The following is an 8,221-nucleotide window of genomic DNA, read 5'->3' on the forward strand; positions in this document are numbered from 1 at the left end:
TATATATATATATATATATATATATATATATATATAACAATATGTTATAGTAAGTATTAAATTTATGTAAAAGTTTCATTAATATTTTTATTATTTTTTGGTCATTTATAGTATTATTCATATATCTAAAAATAAATAAAAAAATTGAACAATTGAATATTTAAATACACAAGTATACATGAAAAACCCATTTAAAATTTACCACAATATCTAACCAAAAGTGGTTCATTTTCATTGCGCGTGGAGGCCACGACAAGTTGAAATGTTGAATACCTGACCGACTTTCTTTTGGTTTTATGTTTTTAAGAGAAGACCTAATCGAGCTACAGAAAGGGGACAGTGCAGAAAGCCAAAACCTCGAATCGTATAGCTAATTGCCCCCGGCGATCATCCACCATTTTGGCATCAACGTTGATCTCGATCTCGACCTTGGAAGTTGTTTTTTTTGGGGTGCTTAAGGTATTATCGCATCCACTTACAGTCTTTCCGTTTTTTCTCGATTAATCTTGTCTTATTGGATACATTTCTCACTGTTTCGTGGAGAAATGGCGGAACTTGGCAAGTATCTAGGAACTAGGAAAAGTAATTTTTTTTTTTTTTTTTTTTTCAGTTTGTGAATTTAGCTGGGAAAGATCCCTGGCAACACTCATAGAAAATTTCGTAGGATCTAGAATAGATGGAGCGTTTAGAAATCCTTGAGCATGGCTTAGCTATGGGTGATTAGGTTTTGTTGAGGAGCAAGTTTTTGGAGTTGATGTTATATGGACATCGCTTAGGAAGAGCAGGGAAATGTTTTTCCCTTTTCTGGTTGTGCGATTTGATTGGTTATTGTTGTTTTTACTGTTGCCATCGTTATCTTCAAGAAGTGCTAACTCTATTTTCTTGAAGTGGCTTTATGGATGAAAGGAAAAAATTGTTTTTCTCAATAATTATTAGATCAAGGTTAGTAAAAAATTGTATTTCTCAATAATTATTAGATCAATGTTAGTAATTGAATAAAGTTACTGCGTTATTTTCATGGTTTCCATCACAATGTTTTATTTAAGTAGACTCATGTGGGGGGCGGGGGTGGTGGGTTGGGTTTGTAAAGGTTCTTCCTTTAAGAAAAAAAAAATTGCGGGGGATAATTGTCTCTTCACATCAGCTTATTAGCATTGGAATTGCTTGAATTTATTATGGTTGGTACCTGATTATTTTATTCTGTAGACATCAAGTAGCCTTGCAATTTTACTAGAGATTATAGAGAAACCACAGTTGAGCACATTGAATCCAATTCCTTTCTTAAAAAGGAGCATTTTTTGCTATTAAACATTATATACATCTTAAAAAATTGCCTGTTGGATCAATTCAATACTAATTAGCAAACTCTTTCTTTTATCCTAACAATACAAGGCTTGATTTTTGCTCTGATTTTGAGGTTGGGTTTGTAAAAATGATTAGGCTGTCTCCATTATGATACGGAGGTCTTGAGTTTCAATCATGGAAATAACTTTTCTACACTGTAGAAGTAACTTTGTATATTTAAAACACTTCTAGAGTGGGCATTGGCATAAGCTTTGAAGCGGGGATATAATCTCTTCACATTGGCGTATTAGCATTGGAAATGCTTGAATTTATTATCGGTGGTGCTCCGTTATTTTTTTTTCTAGACATCAATTACTTTAAAATTTTACTAGTGATGATAGAGAAACCATAGTTGAGCACATTGAATCCAATTCCTTGCCTAATTATGAGCATTTCGTTGCTATTAAACACTATATACATCTTAAAAAATTGTTTATTGAATCAATTCAAAACTAATTAGCACACTCTTGCTTTTATCTTAACAATACAAGGTTTGAATTTTGCTATGATTTAGAGGGTGGGTTTGAAACAATGATTAGGCTGTCTCCATTATGATATGGAGTTCATGAGTTTGAATCATGGAAATAACTTTTCTACACTATAGAAGTAACGTTGTATGTCTAAAGCACTTGTAGAGTGGGCATCGGAATAAGCTTTGAAGCACTAGGAACACCTTTCTATATTTTATATGGCTTCACACGGATCAATGTATATGAATCCCATCGTTACCATTGTAATAAGTATTCAATCACATATCATAAGCTCCATTTCAATGTACAATCTATTTCATTAGTTATATACTTGCTTTCTTGTCTTGTTTTTTGATATATTAGGTATTAAACCTTTCATGTGATGGCGTGTTTGATATTTTTGCGCAAATCATTCATTCCTAAATTTGATTGTATGAACATGGTATATGGCTATTTAAAGTTGCTGAAATGAGTGTTTAATGTTTAAACTATTGTGCAATCTCATTTGAGAAGGTTATTTGTTCTCATTCATATATGACTCGCTCACCAATTTGTGGGTATGGCTCGGAATTAATTCATGCATAATAGCTGAAGATGCATCCATGCACATGATAAAATGATGTTTGCCTTAACCTTTCTCCTATTTCCAACTTCATCACGCTCTTTTTTGTCTTTTTAAAATGTCTATTTCCCTTTGTTAAATATGGATGCATTATTTATTTTGATTTTCTATTTTGTCACTTTTATGGATAAGATGTTTCAAATGTTGATCTCATATATTCACGTTAAACTCCCAAATTGTATTATTTTTTTAATTCTTTTAATTTTTTTTTTCTTATTGGAAATTACCTATGGGCGTATCAGTTGCTGATGCAAGATGACTCAATGTTAAGAATTTTTAACGCAATTATTATGATGCGTAGAATGTTATATGCAAAAAAAAAAAAAAAGGAAAAGAAAAGAGCTGAAATCATCGAGCCAAGCAACTGACTTTCTCTTACTAGAAATAGGTATCAGTATTATGTGAGCCTAATCAGTAATGAAATTATCATTAATATATGATAATTATAATAGAAAATTGAAGCAATTAAAATCATCATGATACCGTTCTAGGGCTTATAGAAGGTGTGTAGGAAGCGATTTTTGCGGGAGGTAGCTGTGGACTAGTACAAGGGGGAGAATAGGGACGGCTGACGATGTTTGGAAGAGGAGATGAGTAAAATTTGCTACTTGACAACAAATCAAGAGAGTTTAGTTGCTGTCTGGACTAGTGACAACAGGCGAAAGACAAATCAACGGGTTAAGAATGGCGAGGAGGGTCCACCAGTTTTTCTTGATCAAGATATAAGCACACCACTTGTTAAAGGAAGATGATACAACACTCCCGAGGACATAAAAAAACAAAAATCTCTAAACATCCGACAAAATAGAAAAATTGTGTAAAAATCCAAAATAGTTTTTTGACTATTAAGAAGTGTCAATTTAGTCCCTAAGTTTTAAAATGCTTTAATTTAGTCCCAGACTATTAAAGATTGTTCCAAGTTGGCCCTAAATCAAAATTTCCGTTCAATTTAATGATGCCCATCACAAATTGAAGGGTTATACTCATTAAAAAAACTAAAGTATTTACTATCAAGTGAATTTATTTGTTTAATATGACCAACAATGAAAAAGAATGGAAAAAAAGGTAATTACATGCATAACATGTAAATTTTAACTATTTCAAGAAGTTTATATAATTCTACCTTTATTTATCAAAATTTTAATCGAATATTAAAATTCATAATTGTCACGTGGAAGCTGAAAATCATCTGACATCTTTTTTTTCTCTTATGTCACTGGCCTTTTCTTCCACCGCTCTCTACTTAGTGGAAGATATCATTCTTTCTTTTGGGCAAATTGATGTAATGTGCCTAAAATCTTAGCACTTAAAGCACTTTTTGGCTGAGATGGATTTGAGAGTATTGGTTGTCTCCACTTTTTATCCACCATGAACTGATTTTTTTTTGGGCGTGGTCAGCTGGATTCCTTCATTAGGTGTGCTCTTGCAGCATATCCTACCGATGAAATCTACCTGCAAAGTGTGCCGGTCACCTAGTGACGTTGCTATTTTTCCGCCTTCAAAGCTAGGGCCTGTATATTGAGTAGGGACCAATACAGTTGCAATTGCACCATATTACTCATAGAAGACCTTGATTCTCCAAGATATATTGCTACTGTGTGCTCCTTTGATTCCCCCAACTCACATTTCAGCATGAGTTAATTAAATTTAAATGTGTACTTCACAAAAGAATCTCTTTGAAACAAGTAGTGGAGACTTATGAACATCTCTTATTGGTAATACAATGAAAGGCCTTTGTGTTGCATCTCCCTTTTCATTTTAGATCAAGTGGTGATCTTTCTCTTCCATTCTTGTTATCGAATATGCTTCAGATTCTTCCACCACAACAAATATTCTTTCCGAGCTTGATAACTTCCACTTTAACTCACTTTTGCCCCGTGAAACATCTTTTTACTAAAATGTTTATTCTCTTGCTTGGAGTCACTTGATATACTCATCCAAATTCATGCGATAGTGAAAATTCGATAAATCCACATTTCTTTAATATCCTAATTTTTCCTCGGTATTTCATGTCAAATCAATGGAATATTTGTTGTTCGCCATTGAAAATTTCCCGATGGAAGGGATTCACTTCCTCCCCTTGATCCGTTGAGTCATTGTTTTGGCTGTGTGGTCTCAACTGATCATCTCCTCTCAAAGGCGATGATACTTCTGTTGCAGTTGGAGGACTTCCCATTACATATTCTCCATACTAAGTTTCTGAGCACCTCATCCAGGGTTCCTCTTTATCGACATGATGTCCTTTTCACCCTACCAGATCAAGTTTTTTGGTGAATGCATAACTGCAAATGAAGATTGGTCATGGGATTAGTTTTTTGGTGGTAGGCGTTGGGGTAAATTTTGGTGAAGGTAGAATTATTGTTTTTTGAAAATTTAGGGTTGAGGCTAATACTTGTGGTATGAAGGGTTTAACTGTGGTGGTGATATTTTCTATTGTTTTTTGGAATTTTGGATTTGGGGGCAAGAAAGATAAATTCATAAAAATTTAGAGTTTTTCGGTTGCTGATACGAGGTGATACTATTTTAGTGCTTCTAAAAGGTTTTTAGGAAGTGATTTTTATGGAGAAATAGTTGTGGACTTTTAAGAGGAGGAGGATAAGGGCAGTAGACGGTGTTTGGAAGGGGAGATGAGGTACAATCTATTGTTGGACAGCAAATCGGGGGAGTTCAATTGCATAAAACAAAGAATGTCTCAAACACATTAGCAATAGTAAAAGTTTCCCAAAACAAAAGGAAAAGTAAAACTTATAAATAGTCTCGTGCTAGAAAGACCCTAATTAGAAGAAAAGAAATATGAATAAATTTTTAAAAGCGAAAAAAAAGCAAAAGTAAGAAATCAAGCTGGATTTCCCGCGATTCACCCGGGAAGCTCCGGTGTCACATTGAGTAACCAATTTAATAAAATCATATTTATAATGTCTCACTTCTTGATTTGTTGTTGTTGTTACTGTTGTCATCGTTGTCTTCAAAATTTTATGTATTGTGCAGTGAGCAGTTTGCTGGCAGGCTATAATTCTCCATTCTTGAAGTGCTTTATGGATGAAAGGAAAATTGTTTTTCTCAATAATTATTAGATCACTAGTAGTAATTGAATAAAGTTCCTGCATTATTTTTGGTTTCAATTACAATGTTCTGTTTAAATAGACTCGTGTGCATTTATTTAGGCTATGTTGTTTTGTGGGAGGCCTTTAAGAAAGGTAATTGCGTGGAAAATATTATTTCTTCACATTGGCATATTAGCATTGAAAATGCTTGAATTTATTATGGCTGCTGCCCCATTATTTTTTTTCTAGACATCAAGTAGTTTTAAAATTTTACTAGAGATGATAGAAAACCATAGTTGAGCACATTTAATCCAATTCCTTGCCTAAATATGAGCATTTTGCTCCTACTAAACATTATATACTCTTAAAAAATTGCTTATTCGATCAATTCAAAGCTAAGTAGCACACTCTTGGTTTTATCTTAACAATACAAGGCTTGATTTTTGCAATGATTTAGAGGGTGGGCTTGGAATAATGATTAGCATGTCTCCATGGATGTCTCCACTATGATTTGGAGGTCATGAGTTTGAATCATGAAAATAACTTTTCTGCATAGTATAAGTAACGTTGTTTATCTAAAGCACTTTTAAGCGGGCATTGGCATAAGCTTTGAAGCACTAGGAACACCTTTCAATATTGTATATGGCTTCACACATATCAATTTATTTGAATCCCATCATTACCATTGTAATATATATTCAATCACATATCATAAGCTCCATTTCAATGCACAAGCTCTATTTCATTAGTTATGTATGTACTCTCTTCTTTATTGTTTGATATATTAGGTATTAAACCATTCATGTGATGGTGTGGTTTGATATATTAGGTATTAAAAATTTGTTGCTCGTTTGTAGTCGACAACCAGCATAAAACTTGTTGAAAAAAATCATGATATGAATCCTTTTGATCTTTGTGTAAGTGCGCTAGGCCGTCCCCTGGAAGCGACGCGCTGTATAACCTGAATATAGTGAAAAATGTGCAAGGGTCGCTTAACGCCTGGGCGTAGTGTCAAATAAGCAAGGGTTCCCACATTACAGACGGATGCGGATAAAGAAATTAGTCCATAAAATTAATGAGATTAATATAAAAATAAGATCTTGGAATATAAGTACTCTAAATGATAAATTAATGGAATTAGTTGATATATGATCCATAGAAAGATTAATATCTTATATATTCAAGAAACTAAATGGGTTGGAGAAAAGACTAAGGAGATCGATAACTTAGGTTTTAAACTTCGGTATTCTGGTAAAAGTCGCACTAGAAATAGTATATGTGTAATTATAAATAAGAGTTTGAAAGGTAATATTGTAAAAATTAATAGAGTTGGAGATAAAATTATAGCCCTCAAGATTATTATTGATACTAAGATTTTTAATATTATAAGTGCTTATGCTCCTTAAGTAGGTTTAGATACAGAGTTTAAAGATAAATTCTGGAATGACTTAGAAGACTTAATACAATTTATACCTCTTGAAGAAAGAATTTTTATTGGAGGAGATTTAAATGGACATGTCGGTGGGTAATAGAATATTTTAGAAATATTCATGGTGGCTACGGTTTTGAAGTGACTAATGAAGAAGGTGGAGCTATTTTAGATTTTGCTTTAGCATATGATTTTGTTATTACTAATATTTTATTCAAGAAAAGAGACGCACATCTTATTGCTTATAAGAATGAATATAATAAAACACAAATTGATTATTTTCTTATGAGAGTAAAAGATCGTCGAGATTATAAAGATGCAAGGTTATTCCAAGTGAAGATTTAAGTACCCAACTTCGTTTATTAGTTTTAGATTTGAAAATTAAGAGTTGTAAAATAAATAATACTAGGAATCATCAACGTAGAATTAGATGAGTTAGATGGGGGAACCTTAAAGACAAATAAAATTATTTTTATGAGTAAAATTCAAGCTTTCAAAATTTGGGATGTTCATGATGAATCAAATAATGATGAATCAAATAATATGTGGGATAAAGTAACAAACACTATTAAACAATTAACAAAAAATGTACTTGGAGTGGGATAAAGTAACAAACACTATTAAACATGTAGCAGAAGATATACTTAGAGAATAAAAAAAAAAAATAATGTGCAAGAAAAGATAAAATATAAAAAGTTAAGTTATAAAAATTGGTTAAAATGTAAAATCTTAGAGAACTTGGAAAAGTATCAAACGACCCTCAGGGAGTCTAAAATAACAATATATGACGTTAAAAATTTCTGATTTTGTTGATTTTTATAATATATTAAGATACTAAGGAGGGTGAAAAATATATGTATAAAGTAGTCAAACAAAAATAAAAAAAAAATAAAGATTTAACTCAAGTAAAGTGTATTAAAGATGAAAATAAAAAATTATTTTACTTAGAAAAAAAATATTCAACATAGGTGGGTGAGTTACTTTGATAAATTTTTTAATGAAATTTCTAAAAATTCGATCAATTTTAGTGATCTTAATATGATTAATAATAATAAAACGTTTCATTTTTACTGTCACATTAGTAAAAAAAAAAATTGAGAAGGCTTAAAAGAAAACCAAGGGTGGAAAGTCTGTAGGACCTGATGATATCCCAATTGAAGTATGAAAATGTTTAGGAGTGAAAATGGTTTCTTGGTTTACTAAACTCTTTAATATTATTTTAAAAACTAAAAGATGTCTGAGGAGTGGAGGAAGTATTTTGGTCCCCATTTTTAAGAAGAAAGGGGATGCACAAGAGTGTGCAAATTATAGA

General features: G+C 32.0%; 1 protein-coding gene across 1 annotated transcript in view; it reads left to right on the forward strand.

The window, feature by feature from the left end:
• The first annotated feature begins 263 nt into the window (after positions 1-263).
• The window catches only part of LOC110018052 (large proline-rich protein BAG6), a 58,652-nt gene continuing 50,694 nt past the window's right edge, over positions 264-8,221 (forward strand). The window contains exon 1 of the mRNA XM_020715277.1: positions 264-459. The gene's annotated coding sequence lies outside the window, so the exon portion shown is untranslated. The remainder of the gene's footprint in view (positions 460-8,221) is intronic.

The sequence above is a fragment of the Phalaenopsis equestris genome, unplaced genomic scaffold, assembly GCF_001263595.1.
Source record: "Phalaenopsis equestris unplaced genomic scaffold, ASM126359v1 Scaffold000002, whole genome shotgun sequence".
NCBI classification, from domain to species: Eukaryota; Viridiplantae; Streptophyta; class Magnoliopsida; order Asparagales; family Orchidaceae; genus Phalaenopsis; species Phalaenopsis equestris.